Here is a 21850-nt window from a genome sequence, read left to right as displayed (position 1 = left end):
CCTCAGCTCCCCTCATCGCATCTCTGAAACTGATGCCCTTGCCTCCCTATTGTAAGGACCCTTGTGATTATATTGTTCCCACAAGGATAATCCAGGAAAACCTCTCCAACCTGAAAGCCTTAAACTAATCTGCAGAGCATTTTGCCATGTGAGATAGCATTCAGAGGTTTGGGGGCTCTGTGCCTGAGAACATAGACAGGTTAGCATTGCTCTTATTTTGCCTACTGTATCACCTCCTTCCACTGCATTCGTGCTGTATTTCTATATGGGTGAAGAGGTCTCAAATCTGAAGAGAATATGGCTAAGAATCTGGACACTTTCTTCAGTTACTTATTATCATTGAACTTCTGGTCTTGGACCAAGACTTGTAACCAGTTTTTCATACCTATGAATTATTTCGTTCTGGTTATAAAAGGAACTACTATTATCTTTTTTTTTTTTTTCAAATGAGAAGACTGGACCAGAGAGGTTAAGCAGAGTTAGTTAATTAATGCTAATTCTACTCTATAATTTGGTTGTTTGAACTGTCTTAAAGTGCTCACCTGTGAGCTGCTGCTTTGGGTCAATTCTCAATTAGGATGATAAAAATCTAATATGGAACAATGATCTTTTTTTTTTTTTTTTTTTGGTGGTGCTGGTGATTGAACCCAGGGCCTTGTGCACACAAGACAGGTACTCTACCAACTGAGCTACATCCCCAGCCCTAGAACAACAATCTTAACTGACAAAATATTTTTTCCTTACCCTACAATTAAGAGACTGTTCACAAATGGGACCTTATGCTCCAATAAGTCAATGTGTAAATTGTCTTAACAGAAATTGGAAGTAAAACATAAATTGGACCTTTGGGAAAAAAATACTGGATTCCTGGATCTACTGGTAAATGGGTGAACTTTTGCCAGCTCAGTTCTGTTCTACTTTGGGAGAGAGAGGAAGTCAAATGCCCTTTTTAAACTTGCTCTTTGAGATTCATCTCCTGGATACTGTTTTACAGAGTTAATATAAGAGTTGAGGCAACTTTGCTGAAGATGAATATTACATAATATTAGAAGAGGTTTTTTTCTTTCAAAAGTCTTGACTGGCAGATTGTCCTCAATTACCACTTTTCAATCAAATCTATTTGCTTCATCAGAAATGTTTTTTACAATATCCTAGAAATTGAGTTTACTGTTGCTTGGACTCATTTGAGGATTGATGTAACTGCACTATACTTTTCAACAACCCAGACATCAAAGCAGTGTCAATATACCAGATTTAAGCAAAAAATATGTTGAAGCTCTAGCAGAGGAAAGTAAGAACACAGTGGAAATTGAGACTGGTGCTTCTGTGGCAGGATATGGGATCTGAAAAGACCAATCGCTGTCCTTTTAGATGATATTTTGCAATGCTTGGTGAAGCTGGAGAACAAAGTTGGCTATATTGTTTTAATGGCTTCTCCACCAACATAACCAATGGAACTAGTGGGAATTTGGTGCCAGTAACCACAAACAAAAGGATAAATGCATCAGGCACCATTAGATAGCAGTTGAAGATCACCCTGAGCTTCTGCATAGACTATGGATTTTATCCTATGGCAAAAGGGCTTTTTAATTGCCGGCTAGGACAAAAATAATACTTTATGTAAGCTCCATGCATTTTCAAGGAAGGTTCTGGATTCATGGAACTCTTAAATATGTATATAAAATTTTTATATGTTATTATTTTACTGTCAGGCAAGTATTATATTCTTAAAGGGAATTAGATAACATGGTTAATGTAGTAATAAGGAGGTTGATGATTTTATATAAATTTTTGTGTTTGAGATAAAGCTGGAATAAAAACACTAAAAGACATATTCATTTCTATAGATTATTTATTTAAGTATATAACTTATTTTTTAGACAAGTGGAGAATATTGTTATTGAATCATTCTATCACTTGTTCTCAGTAGATGTAACTATTTGACTAAAACTATTAGAAAATGTGCTTACTTCCAGTAGTATATTTTGTAACTAAAATTAAAAGTAACTAAAGTATTCATGATTTTTCACAGACATGAGTGTTGCTTTAAAAGTTCAACCTCTTAGCTGGGTGCATTGTTGCATAACTGAAGTCTCAGCTGCTTGGGAGGCTGAGACTGGAGAATCAAAAGTACAAGGCCAGCCTGGGCAACATAGTGAGACCCTGTCTAAACAAAACAAAACAAAAAGGATTTAACCCCTTGAGAATTTATGTGATGTAGAATGCATATTATTTCTTCATTGGGATTATTTTGCTTTTGTTATGTTGGTGGAGAAGAGGGGACACTTGAGGATTTTAACCAGATATGCATGGGAATTTGTGCTGCATAAAATTGCTTAGAAAATGCATTACTTGATGTTATTTGAGTATTAAGATTTATGAATTTTTCTGATTAGGCTTTCATTTTATATAATGACCACTTAAAATAATTTAAAACATTTGAGATATAATTTAAGTTATAAAGATTGCCTATCCTTTCACTAAAATAGCTACTGTACGTAGCATAAGAAGTCTCAATCTTGGATAATTCTAGTGTAGAATGCAATACACCTTTATTTAATTTCCCTTGCAGCAAATCTAATCACTATATGGTGCCCTATATGTCATAGTATTTATTCTCTATAATACCTGCTGAAGTGCAGCTAGCTTCTATATTTAGGCTATATTGAATTTAGTTTTAGATATTATATTTATTATTATCATATGCTACCGTAAATAGCAGCAATAATTATAAGTTTTATTAAAATAAGTGTTGAAAATATTGTTTCATAAAAGTGATTTCCAAACTGTCTTTTCTGTACCTTTATGTGAACAAATTAATTGTATACCATTGCCAGGTGAAGTTTGGAATAATTGGTCTCTCTGGTGAGATGTAGACATTTTGGTTTCTTGTTTTCATTTTCAGGGATAAATAAAGTGTTATTTGTACTTATAAAAAATATGGGTAATCAATTATCAAAACTCATCTCTCACTGCTTCTTTCGTGCAGTCTTGCTGTTACCCCTGCTCTTCAGGCTGTTTATATGTCTTCTGCATGCATGGTGGAAATGCTGTGTTGTGGGTGACTGCATGCCTTCCCAGCCCTGGGTTCAGGAACATCACACTGAGGGCTTTGACTTGACCATGTTGGAAACAGTTATACCCAGGCAATGACAGAGGCTGGAAGCCAGGGCTTTGATTTTCCTTATTAGGCTGTTGTTAGACATAGAATAATGTGCTTATGATCAAGACTGCTACAAGTTCTAGTCCATTAACTAAAAAAAGAAAGGAGAGAAGGAAAGAAGAGGAGAGAGGAGAGCTTCTCCCAGTGTGCTTACCTGAACGTGTTGCTTTTCTCTGCAGACAACATGATGCTCTGTTGGCCTCTGCCTTGCCTGGGGTCCTTCAGTGGCTCATCAGACCTGTCCAGCAGCCATGGCCTTGGGTTTGCAAGTGTAAATCCGAGAGATGGTGAGTCAGCTGCTGTCTCTGCTCCTTCCTCAGAGAGAGCTTGCATCTTTAGTTATTTTTCATTACTATAGTCAAAAATTAATTATTTGCATTTTAATGAATTTGAAGAAATTGGATTTTTATGTTATTTTCTGTTTGCTTTCTTTTTATTATAAATTTATTTTATTTTTAGATAGATTTCTTCCTTATTGGTTGCCAGTAAATGCTCATAAAAAATTAAGGCAGAGGGAATTATTAGGGGCTCTACATTTTTTCCAATTATATCATATAGAAGAGGCCACAGAAATGTTACTAGTCAAGTAAACTTATCATGAAAAACTCAAATATATAAGTACGTAAATGAGCCAATGTCAGTGCCACTGAGGTTAGTCAACAGGTCACCACACAATGTCTGTGTGACTGGAAGAGTCCATGGCTGCTGATGGGATTTGACCACCATCCCAGGACATCACATGGGAGGAGGCCAGGGGAAGGCTGTGCTGACAGTAGGAATTCTTTCCCTAGGTAGTGTAAAGGAAGCTGCGGGCTTGCTTTGTGGAGATGTTCCTTTTCATCACAACACTCCAGTGTCATTGAGTAAATTACCTTTTCTGTTGGATAAGTAGTAGTTCAGAGGATTATATCAGTGAATACAATTAAAAATAAAGTGCTCTACAACCTTCTAAAGAGGTAGACTAATTTTTCTGTGAAAAGTGAGCTAATTCATTCAGGCAGTAGAGCTTAAAACTATCTGTCTCCTCTAAGTGAGTGTTTGTAAATATTGTAAATGATAGAGTTCAAAAATGGCCAGTCAACTCTCTGTTTTGTCTTCTTCAACACATCTGGAGATAAGTAAATATTGGTGATGTAGCCTTGGAGTTGAGTATTTTCTCCCTTTATGTAGTATTCCAAAGATGTGGGCTCAAGTATGGCTTGGGTTTAATTTTATCCCTTATAAATCAAGCATGGTACTTAGTAAGTGGTCATATAGATTGGCAGGAAAGGGTTGACACAAGGGATTGGAGAACATGCCCTTCATTATCCACTCTCATCAGTTTTTGCCATAAAGTAACATTTTTGGCTTGAGGTTTATGTTTAAAGTATCGTTTAATCATTTCTAGCATGCCAATAAAGACACATTCTCACTGAAGCCAGATTTTAGCTAACTGTACTGTTATCAAATTGCTATTTTTGGTCTGGTGATTACTTTAGTATTGTAACAAGGAGCATGAATATCAGGTGGGTTCTTTATCTTGCCAAGTTGAAGGATGAAATCCATGAACACAAGGGTGAGAGAAAAGTAACAGGATTTATTAGACTAACATAAATAAAGCAGAACTCCCAAAGATGAAGAGGTGTCTGTTGTCTAGGTGTTTTCGTGGGCTTGATCTGTCCCTGTAGTTGATTGGTGGAATTATAGAGTTCAGAAATGGCCAGTCAACTTTCTTTGTTTTGTCTTATTCTTCACATCGGGAGATAAGCGATTTCTAAGCCTTTGTTAGCACAAGGGTGGGGGTGAGGGTCTTTTTGGACAACACAAGTACCTTTTATGATTGGTCATGTCTAGGGGCTGTTATGAAACTGTCCTTGTGGCTCTGAGTAGCTGGGGTCAGAACTTTGATTTCTCAGTCTCTTTTACTCTTTTCCTTCCCTCAAGACCCTTTACCTGGCTGTTCATGGGTGATCTTTTTTCATACCAACTTAACATCTAAACTTCCCAGTAGTTGTAAAGATTATAATAACCAAGTAAGCACTTTAATAATTTTAAAGAAGCCCAAGGGCCTTGCATGTTATGTTTCTGATATGCAGAGACAGAAACCCATTATGATTTAGGCTCCCCTGCAGTGAGTACTGTGAAGGTTGTAAAAAAATCTCCTAGTTTCGGATCCACTTATTTCCATTGTATTCAATTATTAAAAGTTATCAGCTCAGAATATGATAAGCAGTCTTTATGAAATGGTAGTACAAAATTTAACTTGTGTATTCAGACTACTTTCTTTGCATATTTAAATTAGTTGTTTTGTAAGACAGTAGCAATTAGCTGATGAGGTTTAATGTTTAGGATTGCTACTCTGATTGCATGTAATGTGTGCTTCAATAAATATTCCTGGTATTGCTACCAGACTTTATGCTCATTCCTGAAGTGTGATTTACAAAGCTCAATATATCAACATTTCTTCTGAAGGATTATCTATGTGTTTTATTTATATAATTTTGTGTTTTTACTCATTTATTTATTTATATTGCATTCTATTGATTTATTAAAAGTAATAAAATATTCCTTAGCAACACATTTGTGACAAAAGAGGAAAGGGGTCTTATGAAGGGTACTAAGAGGGCTGAGTAGAGAATTTTGGAAAGTTCAGGTGTCTCCAGGTACCAAGGGCAGATAGGCAGCTCCCAAAGGGCTGAGCATCATGGCCAGTGATTTTGTGGCCACACTTGAGCCAGTGTATTTTACAAGTTCCCTAATGGAAGAGCTGGTTATTGTAGAGACAGTAATGGATTAATATTATCATTCAATATAGAATTAAATGCTCTTTTGGTTTATGCAAGCATTTGGGGAAGCAGAAAAGAAAAAATAACCTTAATGTGATTCTTCCGACACAATATGCCTTATCTTTTTATGCCAAGAAACATACATTTTAAAATGTTACCATCTCAAAATGGTTGAACTAGGGCTGGGGGTATAGCTCAGTGGTAAAATGCTTGCCTAGCATGTCTGAGATCCTGGGTTCAATCCCCAGCACCACACACACACACACACACACACACACACACACACACACAATGGTAAACTAAAAAATTTTTAAACTGTTAGATTTTAAGAAGTAAAACTTACAACTACCTGATAAAATTGATGTCATTAGCTATAAATGTAACTTTCTAAAAAAATTGATTTTGACTGTTCACTTTGCTTCCATCAAAATTAAATTGATATTTCCTAAAATTAAAAAAATATTTAATATGTCTCATACAAAAGAAGATTGCTGAAATTTATGCATTCTAAACAAGAACATGCTATAATATTTAGTTTTTCCTTCATAACCTCCTTAAGCCAGGCATGGTGGCACCTGCCTCTGATCCCACCAGCTCTGGAGGCTGATGTAGAAAGAATGAGAGTTCAGTCAACCTCATCAGCTTAGTGAGGCCTTAAGTAACTTATCAAGTCCCTGTTTAAAAAAATTAAAAAGGGATTGAGAATATGGCTGAGAATTTAAGGGCTTCTGGGTTCATTCCCCAGTACAAACAAACAATAAGAAAAACAAACCCAAAACCTCCTTAAGAAAACTTGTATTCGAAATTTATACAGACAAAAGTAAAAAATCAAGTGCCCAGAAAAATATCTCCAAAAGTAGCCATTTGAGACTTTCATTCCACATTTTGCTTGTGCAGGGAGTTCCTTTTTCTGTGGTTATTGTTGCTCTAGGGATCCTGGATCCAGCTGGTTCAGAGCATTCCAGATGCTCTACCTTCAAACCTTCAGTGCCATTTTCTTATCCCATCAGTCATGGTGCCTGAGAGTTCAGGTTGGTGAAGAGAGCCATAGTTTTGGCAGAGGTGGTTGAAATCAATTAGAAGAATTATATTGAGGGTTTTTTTTACTGTTCCATACCACCAAATGCTTGCATAAATGCTCTGTTACAGGCATGGACTGCTCTGTTCTTAACTCACATGGTGAAATCATGGTCTCTAAAGCCAAAAGTGCTCACCTGCAGGGGAGACCTCCCTGGAGACAGTGGAAATTGTCAACTACTTTGATTAGAACTCTATAAAGTAGCATTTAAAATACAGTATCATCATGGCTGGGTGTGATGGTACATGCCTGTAATCCCAGTGGCTTGGGAGGCTGAGGCAGGAGGATCTCAAGTTCAAAGAAGCCTCAGCAAAAGCAAGGTGCTAAGCCACTCACTGAGACTCTATTTCCAAATAAAGTACAAAATAGGGCTGGGGATGTGTCTCAGTGGTTGAGTGCACCTAAATTCAATTCCCAGTTAAAAAAAATAAACATTATTTATGACACAACATAAAGTAGATGGAGACAAATGGAACTGATTGAATTGTTTATTTTTTTCTCTGTAATTCTCAGCCTTTTCAGCACTGAGCAATCGAGCATATTTCCTCAGATCATGAAGACTGTCCTCATCTGTTGTTGGAACCAGGAAATAATTTGCCTAATACTTTTAATACTGTAATTATTTTAGCATTAAGATACTTGTCTCTCATTCTCATATAGTTATTAGTATAAATTTATATTATAGGCATCAGCAAGATAAATAAATAAAAGTGATTAGATTGGGAGAAATGTTTAGATTTGTCCTTAAGGTATCACATGGCTTCTTACAACATGGGACTCTGATTATGTGAACTCTGAAATTTCCCAAATAGTATATTATATAAAATTCACTGAATTCAAGAAATGTTTTTTAAAAACTTGAAATAAATAATTTAAAATATCTAAACTCCTGCTATAAATCAGCAATATCATCATAGATGTTCAATGCAAATCTTTCCCTTACATTTTTTTTCCCACAGAATCTAGGTTTTTGTTTTTTGGTTTGTTTATTTTTTATTTATTTATTTATTTATTTTTGTAATTCCATTGTTAGGCATAGGCAGGAGTCTGGTGGAATTGGCCTGTGTTCCATCCAATGGGTCAATTCAAATCACGGTAAAGGGACTTGCAAACCAGATTTGTATAAAGGCAAATAAAATACAGGGAATTTTTTGTTTTTGTATATCAGATACTTAATTTCATTTATTTGTTCTTCCTAAAAATTTTAGACCTATGAGGGCCAAGTAATGTTCTATTTGAAGCTACCATTTTTTTTCCTGAAAAAAAAAATTCTTAAACCCTTCAGATGCACTACATGTGTGAAGTGCTGTGGACAGGCTAAAGGTTAAAAGCGTGTATGTTAAATATGTCTATGTGCTGGTGCACAGAGGCCTCTCTTGGAAGCCATGTAACTTTATTTAGTCAGTTTTTATGAAAAGCGATAGAGTAGCACCTGGGGGTAAAGCTCTGAAACAACAAAGTTTGGACAGAATGTCCTGGAGAAACAGCATGGAAGGGAAATGCTCTTGTTCTTTCCTGCTCCCTCACTAGCTTCAGAGCCTTCATATTCTCCATTAAGCCAAAGTTAACAGATGAGACAAACATAAATAACCAGCCATATTTGTTTTTAGTGTTGTCAGCAACCTTCAGGGAAGCAGTGTTGGGTGTGATGTTTGTCTAACAACTATGCCAAATTATAGAATCACTCCCAGAATCCAGGCTCTGCTGGACTCAGTTGCCTCTTCTGGAGGGTTGAATGCTCAGATTTCTTAGTGCTTTTCCTTCTTCTTTGCAAGATGGTTTTTGGATGCACGAGACAGTCTCCTGCCTTCGTGGAACTACAAGATAGGAGGAGACATCCTGGTGTGTCAGCCCCTCATGTTTGTCCTTGGTTCTTGCTGTGTGCTGAGGGAGTTTGATTGGCCTTAACCTGGAAGGCAGAGAATCCACATGTGTCTCTTCTCTCCCAAGGTTCTCACAGACATTAACAAAGTACAAATATCATACTATCCTTACAGAAAATGTTTTTCATAACATCCTCTGGAGAGACAGCTACAAAACAAAGCCTGGGTCAGTGGCCAGGGCAGAAGTGGAATGTGAAGAAAGTGGAAGGAGAGGACAAGGTGAAACCAGGGCTGCTGGGTGCAGGCTGTGGGGGCTTCCAAGGAGAGGGTGTCTGTGCTGAGCCAGGAAGGACTAGTAGCTGTTTTTCAGATGTAAAAGAGGAAAGGGTTACAGAGACAATACACTATACAAATAAAAAGGTTGGAGGCTGGTTGGAGGAGCTACAAATAATTTTTATAACAAGAAACTTTCACTGATTTCATAACAGAAAACTGCTTTATGAACTAAAATGATTCAAGACGAGTTGAACATTTTGTATAGGTATAGGATTCAATTTATATCAAGTAGTTCTCCCTTATCCTTGGTTTTGCTTTCTGTGGTTACAAGTACCCAGTCAACTATAGTCCAAATATAGTATATGGAAAATTCCAGAAATAAACAATTCATATAGTTTGCATAACTCTTATTACTGTGTGCTATTATAATTGTTCTATTTTATTAGCATTGTTTCTCTCTGACTGTGTCTCATTTACAAATGAAACTTTACCCTAGGAAAAGTTTGCTGTGTCCCACACAGCAAGGGATCAGTAAACCAAATGGAGGTGTGAACTGGTTGAGAAAATTAAAGGTCTAAAGAAATGTTTAGAAATAAAAACAAAAACATGAAAATAGTTTAACAGTGGGAGCATGGTAGGTGGATCAGATCTTAAGAGTCTGATCTCTTAACAAAGAAGAAAAGCCCAACACCTTTTATTTATAGGAAAGCATATCACAGAGATTTATTGTAAGAGAAAAACTTCTTCAAGATAAACAAAGGGCAAAGTAGAGCACCAGGAATAGGTTAATTGAGGCTCATCTACTTGTGCAATATCTTCTTCTAGCTCTGGACAGCTAGGTGTGTATGTGGAGGAACAAACACAGTATATGTGGAAGATAGTATTACCTGCAGTTTCAGACATCCACAAATGGTCTTGAAGTACATCCTTGCAGATGGGGAGGGGGACCACTGTATTCCTCCTAAAACAAAGCTGGCATCTTTATATAAGTGCACATGGGAGAAGTAACCTGAAATATAATGAGAAGAAGGAAAATAAATCAAGAGCAAACCTTTGTTTATCAGGAAACTGACCCCCAGGGAGCAGAAGAGAAAGGAGTGAAGCCAGGGCTTGCATGGGTCTTTTCCTCTCTGCAGTGAAGGGACAAACACAAACCTTGCTTCACAGGATGACCTAGGCCAACCAAGCTACTCTGCTATAAAGTCATCAACTTGATCATTGTGCTGAATAAGGATAGATACAGAGCTGGGATCAAAGCCTCACACTTAAACCCTGAAATTATTGTGGGCAGTGCAGTGGGCAGGAAGCCCTGCTGCATTTCTGGGCAGCCATTTGATGGGAGCCCACCTTCCTGCTCTGGCCAAGGATCTGCTAGGGGCATCTATTGACTTAATGATGGTCTCACCGGCTCCAGGCTCAGAGCATACAGCTGCACCAGCCTGCAGATCTGGGAGCCAGGTCATGGTCATGGAGGTGCCTTGACCAAAAGCACCACTGTATCCCACCTGCTGGATGCTTCTCTGTTATCTCAGCCACCCTGAAATTTGAGTACTGAAACATATGACTTATGATGCAGAATGAGAATCTGTCAAAAATTGAGCAGCAGTCTACACTTCTCTGATGACTGGAAGCACCTTAGAAGTAATCTCTTCCCACTCCAGGATGAAGAGGAGAGGACTCCTGATGCACACTCTTGCCTCAAATACCCACATTCTAAGACCCAGAGAGATGGAATCCTTCATTCCCTAGCTGGAGTAGGAGATTCCAGAGGAAGGACTGGCCATCCCAAGTCTGTCCTCCGGGGAAGGTGTCACCTTAGTCCCACCCTTTTTTCCCCCTTCACACATCTAGAGGGAACAGCATGGTGACCTCTAAGAACAAGTGAGGCTGGGCATGGTGACTGGAGATTTTCTTCTTATGAAACTCCCTGCCATTCCCTGATGGGGATGGGCAAAAAAGTATATAGGCTGCTGTTAGAACAGGGATCAGGTTTCCAGAAATTGGTGCTATTGTAGTTTGTTAGGGCTGCCTGTAACAAAGCACCAGAGATTGAGTGACTTAAACAGAAGACGTTTATTGCCTCACAACTCTAGATGTTGCAAATCTGAGATCCAGGTGTCAGCAGCATGGTTTCTCTTGAGGCCTCTCTCCATGGCTTGTAGATGCTGTCTTCTTCCTAGGTGCTCACATGGTGGTCTCTCTGTGAGTGTCTGTGTCCTAATCTCCTCTTCTTAAAGTGATACCAGCCAGACTGGATTAGGGACCACTGAAAGAGCTTCAACTTCCCTCTTTAAAGGTTCTGTCTCCATATATCATTGCATTCTGAGGTCCTGGAGGCTAGGACTTCAACATATGAATTTGAGGAGAGGCACATCAGGTGGGCCAGCTGTGGCAATCCTTTAGTTATTGTGCCCATGGACAGAATCATGGTTTAGAGAGATTAATGGCCATAATTTCAAATCATATGTTTCTTTTCCATTCATCAAAAATAAATGTTATTCATAACTTATCAGTTATTCTGGTGGGTCCAACGTCATTACAAGGGTCTTAAAATGAAGAAGAGATGGGATGTTGGGTCCCTGAGGAACTGATTCCCTGAGAGCTTCACCAAGGGGCAGCTTCAGCCAGGCTGTGTGCCTGAGGAGGCATGGACACCAGGGATTGCCGGGGACTTGTGAACTTGTGAAGACATGACTCCATTTCAAACTAGTGGGTCCTGACACTTGTGAAAGTCTGTGGCCCTGTCCCTCTCTGGGAAGTAACTGCTTGTGTCTTGCAGGGGTGCGAATTCCTGGTGGCAGAGTACAGGTAGTTTCTTGAGCTTACACCTTTTGTCTCCATGAAGGTTCAGAGAGTTTTCCAATCTTGTCAGAGAATGTTTTTCAAAAATCTAAATGTGTGGGTTTTTTTTTTTTTTAGTACAATCATGCTATGAAGCTATATCCCAAAATGTGGAGTCCCATCCCTGTATTTTCTCTTTGGCTCTGTAGAAGGTGTGAGTGCACACAGTTGGTGAGGGTCACTACTCTGTGGTTATTTGTTTCTTGCACTGATAAATCTTCCAGAGATTTATCAGTATATTGATATTTTTAAAGAACTACCTTTTGGTGTCATTGATCTTTCTTTGCTGTTTTTAATTTTATTGCTGTGTTATTATCTTTAATGTTTCTTTCTTCCTACTTGCTTTGGGTTTAATTTTTGGTCTTTGATGTCTAATTTCTCAGAGCAAAGAGTTAATTGAGTAATGTTTTTGAGATTTTATTAATTAATTGAGTTATCTTTTTCATAATGTGGGCATTTCAGTACTATACATTTCCTTCTAATCACTGCCTTCATCTGTAACCCAGAGTTTGATATTTTGTTTAGTTGAAAATATTTTCTAAATTTCCATGAGAATTCCATGGGCCATTTAGAATTGAGCTGGTCAATATGTGTTTAAAGAATTCATTGTTATCTTTCTCTTAGTGATTTCTACATTAACATCAAACCATATGAAGTGTTTTATGTGACTTTCATTTATTTAAACCTATTAAGATTTGATCTGAAATGCAAGATGTGATCTGTTCTGGTTCACTTGGCAAGGACATGTACCCTGTGCATTGAGTGGAGGGTCTATGAAAGTCCACTCTGTGCACTTGGCTCCTGGTATTGTTCTTGTCACTACCCTTGATGATTTTCTATCAGTTTGATTGATGACTTGGAGAACAGGATCAAAATCTTCATTTTTATCTTATGAATTTGTCACATTCTTCTTCAAGTTCTTTCAATTTTCTCTTCCTGATTTTCAAGCTCTGACATTTCACATTTAGGATTATTGTGTCTTCTCATAAAATGACTCTTACCTCATCATGGAATGCCCCTCATTCTCCCTGGTGGTGTTCTTTGTTCTGATGTCTATGTGTGTACCATTCATATAGATGGTTCAGTTTTCTTTTCATTAGTGTTTGCATGGTATGTTTTCTTCCAGCTTTTTCTAGAGCATTTAAAATTGTTATTCTTAAAAGTAATTCTGACATTCTTTGTACATGGATATTCTCTATATGTAGAGTTAGGTTCTCACTGTTACTATAGTAAAGCAATAATATATAGTTTTGTGGTTTTTTAAAAAGTATTTATTGAGTTGTAGATGAGCACATATAGTATCTTTGTTTTTTTATGTGGTGCTGAGGATCGAACCCAGTGTCTCACACTTGCGAGGCAAGCGCTTTACCACTGAGCTATAGCCCCAGTCCCATTTTTGTGGGTTTTTTATTGTGTATATTTTATTTTTGCTTAGGCAGGTTTTGTTGTTTTTTAAATTTTTTATTTGTGTTTTTCTTTGGCCAACAATTCTAATTCTAGGAACTTCATTTTTTTGATGTGTTATAATTAAACATAATAGTGGATTTCATTGCTATGTATCTGTTTGATCAATTTTATTTCCCAGCATCTCCCCTTTCCATCCCTTCCTCCTGCTCCCTTTCCTCTACTGTACTGGTCCGCCTTCTATTATCTTTAAAAGCAATCTGCCAGTCTGTGTTTTGACTAATGTGCTTAGACATTTGCATTTAATAAAATCATTGATCTATTTGGATTCAGCTACTTATTATTTGTTTCCCATTTGTGCCATATGTTTCTGGTTTCTCTATTTCCCTTTTCTAACTTCATTTGTGTAATGTGAATAGGTTTGGCTGTTGCACTGTTTTTTGTTTTGTTTTAGTTTAATCATTTTTATTTCAAGTATACTTTTAAAATCATAAATGGAGTTTTATAATCCAAAGCTGAAACATTTATTTTCATTACTTTAGAATCTCACAAGCAATTCCAGACCATACTTTGTAAATTCAGTCTTTTTTGCTGTTTTTAAGACTTCCGAGACTAAGATATTACACTCACTACTCCATTCTAAATGTACAATTTTAGATAACTACTGTACACTTGTTGGTAAGAGAGTTTTTTGAAAACAGTTCATCAAATATAAAGAATGGTTTCCATCCAAGGATCAGCAATGAGGGGAAAATATTAAACACCTTTCAAGAAAACATTTATTCGTTAAAAAAAACAGAACAGAAACAATGAGTTCTTTGTCATAAAACATAACATATAATATTAATCTAAATTTTTTGTAGCCTTTGGTAATATCAACCCCACCCCAAGGCCTCAATCTTATGTACTTATTTTTTTAATGCAAAGTCACCACTGGAATTTCCTGGAAAAGAAAAAAATTCCCAGTTGTTATTTCAAAGATGAATAGGTTATTTCTAAGGAAAAGAGCTGCCCTGGTAATTTCTCTCAAATGCTCATTTTATTTTTTTTTTCAAATGTTCGTTTTAAATGAAAATAGTTAATGGAAATATTTTTTAAAACCAACTTTGGGTACTATGCAGCATACTACTCATTACACAAAATAGGAAATCAAAACTTTTCTAGGAAAATTTCTACCTTTACTTTTAAGATTACAACTTACTCAACTTTTTTCCCTTTGATACATACACATGTGCACGTGTGCACAGGAGCACACCCTCCCCCATACACTCACTCCCAAGTAAGACAATTTTTTGTGTTTACTTATAAATTATGAGAAATATGAACTAGGTGTACACAGGGTTTCATAGGTGTGACTGCAAGATGAGAGACACAGACTGTCAAACCAATAATTATTGCTGAAGAACTGGAGCAATGACAAATCTTTGGCCCAGCTGAATGAAGGCTGTATTCTTTCTCACATCACTTAAAGGAGGGACTGGAATGGATTACTTACATTGTGACTCAGCAAGACATCTACTCTGGTGCCCAGGTACACAAAAAGACATAAAAGTTGCATCTGCAGCAGCACTATTTCAACTAGCAAAAAAACTCAGATGCAAATTGAACTTGACTAAATTACATGTTGGTATATCCATTTAGTGGAATACTCAATAATAAGCCACATTGTCTCAACAAGGGCAAATGTAACCCATAATTTTATTGACTAGAATGAGCAACTTGCAGAAGCATACACACACTGCACCTGCAACATCCTTTAAGAAAAAGAGGATGGTAAACACCACATCCTTGGAACGCTCCTTTAAGGTCCCAGGAACCAGGCTAAGTTAAGGGAACATGGAGAGCAGGCCTGAGTCAGAATGTCCAGATACCGCTATTTTGAAGGACACTGACATTCCCTCATGTATGCTGGGACCTGGGACATGTTAGTATTATCTGTAGAAAGCCACTTTTTTGCATGCATGACAGGACAACTTCTCCTTGGGATGTTGGTCACATAAAGAACAAAGCAAGCTAATACTGACGATGAAGTCAGAATTAGACAGGCAGTCAGTGTATATAGGGAAATTGAGTCAGGTCAGATCTAGGAGGCCAATTTTGAGTGAGTCTGGGAAGTTGGAGACTGTCCCCTGAGGGATCCTATCAAGAACCTGCCCCTGCTCCAACCTGTTGCCAAGGTAACCTGTCCCTACAGGGAGCTATAAGGTTGTTAATGTGTCCTTGGCTACTCCACCCTGCCATTCCCCCTTCAGCCCACCTGTTTCCCACCTTTTGGCCATCCCTTCAGCATTCCTGAGCCTAGTCACATACACAGAAAGGAGAATGACAAGGGGGAAAAGGCAGGAGAACAAAGGAATCCTAGGACATATAAAAAGGGCAGAACACCTCGCTTCTTGGGATACCATGATACCAGCTATGGCCCCCTTCTTCTTCCCAGGAGAAGTCTATGTTACCCATTTTTAAATAAACCCTGCTTTGTATGCTTGCCTCAGCATGCCTGTCTATGTTCAAACTTCTACATGTGGGGAAGCAGGTATCAACGATGTCACTGCTTCTGCAGCCTAACCTACAAAACCTCCCTCCATACAGTGACTGGTGCTGAACTGAGGGCACTGCAGAAAGGATAGGTGTCTTTCATTCAGCTGGCCACCACCAGACAAACGCCATAGGAATAGGAGACATTCTTTTCTGGGGTGGCATTGTGAGGGACAGGAGGTGCTCCTTGGTGAAGCACTATGAGGGAAGAAGGTCCAGCCTTCACTACTGGACTCTAGTAAAGCCTCCCATTCAGCCTGTCACCACTGGACCTTCCCCCAAAGCATTTTCCTTACATCTCACTCACCATCTCTAGGTCTCTTCCTGGTTGTTCAGCAACCTATTCCACTGCCCTGGCACAACTGGGCTGTGGACATTATAACCCTATTTATAAATTGTTTAAAATACACAAAATAAGTCTCTGAACTGTTTAGGAATGCATACATACACAATAGAGTCTAAAGCGAAATACAGGAATAACGAAGATTAAATTCAGGTTAGTGGTTATATTCTGGGAGAAAATGTCAGGATGGATTAGACAGGGAGATTCAAGGTATCCTGATCAGGAAATCAATAAAGGTGTTCTTTATTAAAAAAAATAATAAACAAATTGTGTATTTGAAATATTAAATGGTAAAATCCATATATTTATCTCCCCATATACATATGAAGAAATGCACCCCAAATCTTAGAAATGTGTATTGTTGAGCAGTAAGATTATGAGGTATTTTTTCTATTCATATTTTCTAAAAATTTCTTTTAGAATGTGTATCATTTTTATTAACAGAAAAAACACTGCAAGAATAGCTTTTGATAAAGAATGTTTTATCACAAACAGACATACAGCGACAGACCACACAATACTGAGATCAGGATGTGCCTGGCTTTCTGAAATAGACTGTTTCCATTTCTCCAACATTTTGTGCTCCTACTGTGGGATGTCAGTCTCAAACATCACTTGGGTGATCACTCAGCAATAGCTAAGCTGAATCTTAAATGCTTCACTTTGCTCCACAGACCATTAGGCTGCTGGACTGTGTATCATCTGTGTATCACAAGGTCTGGCAGGGCAACAGAAACTGGAAGCTTTGAACCCTTGGTCCCATATGCACCCTCCACTGGGGATGCACTTGGCTTTTCACAACTGAGGGATGAAGGTGACTCCTGCTGCAGGGGGAAAAGGCTGTGCCACCATCAAGGCATTGCCTAACTCAGTGTAAAAAAGATTTTTTATATTTAAATTTAAGTATTTGATTCATTTTGAGTTAATATTTGTACCTGTTGTGAGAAGGAGTCCAACTCTGTATTTGTGAACATGGATAACTATTGTCACAGCACCATCTGTGGAAAAGATTCTTTTTTTCCTCTAGTGAATTGTCTTGGCAATGTTGTTAAATATCAACAGACCATAAATATAAAGGGTTCCTCTGGACTCTCCCTTTCCATCAATCTATACCAGCAGTGATCCTACCAGCACTGCACTGTCTTCAGTACTTATTGCATTGTCCTGGGGGAACTGGGTCTCTTGGAAGCACTACATATTCCTCTGGCTGCTTTTGTCTTTGACCCAAAGGCCTTGCACTTGACAGGGAACTTGTAAGCAGGGCCCAACCTCAGACACCCATTATTCCTGTCCCAAGAATTCTCTTCAGTATTTATTTTAGTATAAGAATGATAGCAATCAATTTATTGAGTTTCTTTTTGTCAGCAATCATTTATTTCACCTTTGCTTTGGGAGAAATTTTGGTGGATATAAAACCCTAACACTTAAAAAAATGTTATTCCATTGACTCCTGGATTTGTAAGTTGTCAGCAGTGAGTTGTCACTGTGTTCTTTCAGTGTACTGTGCCTTTTCTCACTGTCTACTCTCAATATTTCCCTTGAAGCTTTAGTTATAAGTAATTTTACTAGTATGTGCTTAGGTGTGGATTTTGCAGAATTTTCTGAATCTCTGGGTTAATGCCTTTCATCAATTTATTGAAATTTTTTATCATTTTCTTTTAATGTTATCTTTGCCATTTCTATTTCACTTTTTTAGGACTCAAATTTTGCATGTTAACTTTTGAATGTGTATCACAGATTTCTTTTATGTAGCTAAATGCATTTTCTCTTTATTTCAGTTTGGATATTTGCTATTGATTTGTCTTCTACTTCAGTAATTCTAAGCTCTGCTATATCAAATCAGCGATTAAAACTCATTTTCTTAATTCTTGATTTCCTACATATTATATGTCCATTCTGTAATATTCTCTTGATTTTTAACATGGACTCAAATTTCCTAATGACATTGTAGGTCATTCTACCTCCTCTGACTATGTTTTCATCTACCATCTTCAACACATTAACCATGGTCATGTTAAAGAACAATTTCAATATCAGGGCCCCTTGGAGATCTGCCTGTATTTCTTTCCCTCTTGCTATCTATCATCATTTTTTGTCTCACCCATGTATGGTTATTATTAGATATTGTATATTAAAAGCCTTCAAATGTTCCAGATAGTATGATAACCCACAAGAGATGGCTTCTCTATTCCTCTCTTTAATAAATAAATGACAAGGCTATTATTTCAGTCCCATTAAGAAATCAAGAAAATTAGGCTGAGCTGTTAGATTCAGTGTACCTTTGCCACCTTCATCCTCAGATGTGGGCTCCCTGTCTTCTGAATTACAGTCATGTCCTCAGCCTTGACGTGCTACCTAAGACCAATTCTGTACTTAAGATTCCCACTCCAAGTTTCTTCAGTCTCCTAACTTGCACAGTTTCAATGTGACGCAAAATTATAAAGAGGAAGCCTGGTATTGTGGTTGAACCAGGGTCTCCTCCAAAGTGGTTCCTTGGAGCCAAAGCAGTACAAAATTATAGGAATATTTGCTCAGATTTCAAGATTGAAAGCCAGGCTCCTGAACCTCCAGCATACCTCTGAACTTAGCACACATCTCTTGGGTCAAATAGGCCCTTTAGAAAACTGTACAATGGAGACCTCTTGATTTCTGATATATTGTCACTCTGGCTCCACTTGATCTTTAGAAGCTTCTGTATGAACCATGGAGAGATCAAAAAGAAAGGATGCAACAAATATTTAAATATCTAATGCTACCTCTTGTTTGTTATAACTAATGATGAAGAAAGGCAATGTGTGAGATGCAATTTTACTTCTATTTTTCTGCCATATCAAATATGAAAAAGCTATTACCATAAATGATTACAGTGCAGCTGAGCCAAAGTTCCTCAAGATTATTTTGATAAACTGCCACATTAATGGCCCTCAGTTATCCATAACACCCAAGATACACAACCTTGTGTGAGCCCCTCATATACTGATTCTGACCTAGCCAAGGGGCTTCTGTTATGATTTACTATGATGTGTCCCACAAAAGCTCACATGGGAGGCAATGAAAGAAAGTTTAGAGGTGAAATGATTTGGGTTGTGGGAGCCTTACCCTAATCAGTGCATTAATCCACCTGAAAGTATTAACTGGATGATAGCTGTAGGCAGGGAGTGTTGGCTGGAGAAGGTAGGTCACAATGGGTATGACTTTGGGGTATATATTTTGTTCCTGGAGAGCAGGGCTCTCTTCCTCTGCTTTCTGAGTTTCATGATCTGAGCTGCTTTCCTCCTCCACACCTTTCTGCCATGATGTTCTGCCACAGAGTTGGCCATTTATGGACTGAGAACTCTGAAACCATGAATCTCAAAATAAACTTTTCCTCCTCTAATTGTTCTTTTCAGGTATTTTGGTTGCAGTGGAAAAAGAAAAAGAAAATACTTACTGAAATATTGCCCTTTGTCCAAGGTGATACTGGCAAATATGGCAGAAGCAGAAGCTTCATAATCATGTGCATATTAGTGCTTACCTTTTGAAAATATGAAAACACCACTCTCTGATGAAGTCAGAAATGAAAAGCCTAACATAGGAAGACCCTCTATTCCAGCCTGGACAGGTGTAAGGCCAGCGTAGATGATTGTGTTTCCAGTTCAATCCCCAGAGTCACCACATTATCTGAGAAGGACCACCAGAAGAACAACCAAGCAAAGCCAAGTCCCCAAAGCTACAATTTGCCAAAGATCATGACCAGAACACTAACTCTGAGTACACCCCACCTGTTCATCCTCCTGCATTTTCTCCCAACCCCAAGTGAGCACCCATCCAGATGTGGAGCTCATAATTCTCTTGACTTTAAATATGCCTGTCCTGAGAAGGTATGTATTTGATATGTATATACATATCAAACATACACAAACACATGTGTGAATGTACAATTTACACAATTGTGACATGTTGAGACAACAGGACAATTTTACTTTTTATTTTTTCTATGCATTATTAGTACAGTATTATTCTACTTTATAGATTTCTATGGTTGATTTTTCACTTTGCATCAGAGGTTCTCAAGCAGAGGTGTCTTTGCCTCCCCAGAGACATTTGGCAACATCTATATGTTTTCAACTGTCTCCATGTGAGAATGCTGCTGGCCTTTCCCTGAGAAGTTGGAGATGCTGATTAACTCCCCAATACACAGGACAGCCCTCTACAACAAAGTGTTAGCCAGCCCCAAATGCCAATGTCAAAGTTGAGAAACTTGCATTAATCCTTGTTGTTGCAAGCACTTCATCATATACACCACTGCATGACTCTACTGCAATTTATTTTTATTTAATTATTTTGTTCTTATACATGATACCATTGTATATAATCTTCATTATGAAAGTGGGCAAAAGTGTTTCTAGAGTTTATCAGCTTGGGAGTGGAGTTTCTGGGTCACTGGGAGCGTGCACATCTGACAGTAAGAATAATGCCAAACTGCTTCCCAAGTCACAGTGCCAGCTAACTCTGCTTCCAGTCTTTCACAAGTGGCCCCTCATAGTTTATTTTCATACACTTGAATTTTAAGGCTAGTGATCATGGATGACCACACTAAAGTGACACCTAAAAATGATTCTTTCTGTTATCAATGACAGTCATTTGTGGATTGTACACATTGAAAGTATTGCATTCCACATTTCAATTCTTTCTCATCTGAAAACGTATTTGCTCCTCTCTGGTTAGTCTTTTCACTTTCAAATTCATGATCTTTCTCTTTATAGTTAGAAATACCTCTAACGTGGTATTGTCAGTGGTATTGTGGCTTTTACATTTTTATTCTTATATTGTAGGTTGCCAATTAATAGAAATAAAAATGTATTTTTGTATAAATGACCTTTTATCTTGTCTTTGTTAACTTCAACTTACCTGGTCTAGTACTTTTTTCTAGATTCCGTAGACTTTTCTATTTCCATAAGAACATTGTTTCAAATAAACACATATTTACTTCTTCCTTTAAAATCTGTAGATTATTCTTTTTTTTTTTTTTTTTGGTCTTAATTTACTGGACTGGCTTGAATATCCAATGAAATCTTGAATGGGAGAAGTGAGAACCTTGTCCTAGATTATAGAAGAAGAAATTAAGGCACAAGATTTAGTATTATATTTCCAATGGATTTTCCTTGCCACCCATTGTCACATTGGGGAAATTTCTTCCCACTTAAATTTACTATGAGGTTGTATTACATATGGTTATTGGAGTTTTAAAATATTTAGTCTACATCTGCTGTGGTTGGAATAAGTGTCCTCTTAAAGGTTCATGGATTATTAAAGGTTTGGTCCCCAGGGTGACACTATTCAGAGATAGTGAAACCCTCAAGAGCCGGGGACTAGTAGGATGTCTTTAGGTCAGTGGAGATGTGCCTTCAAAGATGATAGTGGGACTAGACCCTCCTCTTTCTCTCTTTTGCTCCCTGGCCTTGAGGGGAGTGGTTTTACTTCACCAGGCACCTCCATCATGATGTGCTACCTCACATCAGGCAGGCCCAAATCAATGATGCCAACAGAACATGGACTGGAATTTCAAAGATTGTGATCCAGAAACAGACTTTTTTTAATGTATGAATTTATAGTGATGAAAAGTTTACCATAGCATCTTTT

General features: G+C 37.7%; 1 long non-coding RNA gene and 1 pseudogene across 4 annotated transcripts in view; one reads left to right on the top strand and one right to left on the bottom strand.

The window, feature by feature from the left end:
• LOC114079074 (uncharacterized) overlaps window positions 1-21850 on the bottom strand; it is a 72919-nt gene that overhangs the window by 7255 nt on the left and 43814 nt on the right. For 2 of the 4 annotated variants that reach the window (XR_003580431.2, XR_003580432.2), the window contains exons 2-4: window positions 21119-21310; window positions 9993-10114; window positions 3318-3515 (exon numbers count right to left, since the gene is read on the bottom strand). This is a non-coding gene — a long non-coding RNA (uncharacterized lncRNA). The remainder of the gene's footprint in view (window positions 1-3317; window positions 3516-9992; window positions 10115-21118; window positions 21311-21850) is intronic. The other 2 variants (XR_003580430.2, XR_003580433.2) reach the window with 2 other exon arrangements.
• Window positions 1135-1522, top strand: LOC114079073 (coiled-coil domain-containing protein 126 pseudogene; annotated as a pseudogene).

Source organism: Marmota flaviventris, chromosome 16 (assembly GCF_047511675.1).
Source record: "Marmota flaviventris isolate mMarFla1 chromosome 16, mMarFla1.hap1, whole genome shotgun sequence".
Lineage (NCBI taxonomy): Eukaryota > Metazoa > Chordata > Mammalia > Rodentia > Sciuridae > Marmota > Marmota flaviventris.
Note: the sequence above shows the minus strand (reverse complement) of the source record. Positions and strands in the feature narration are given on the sequence as shown.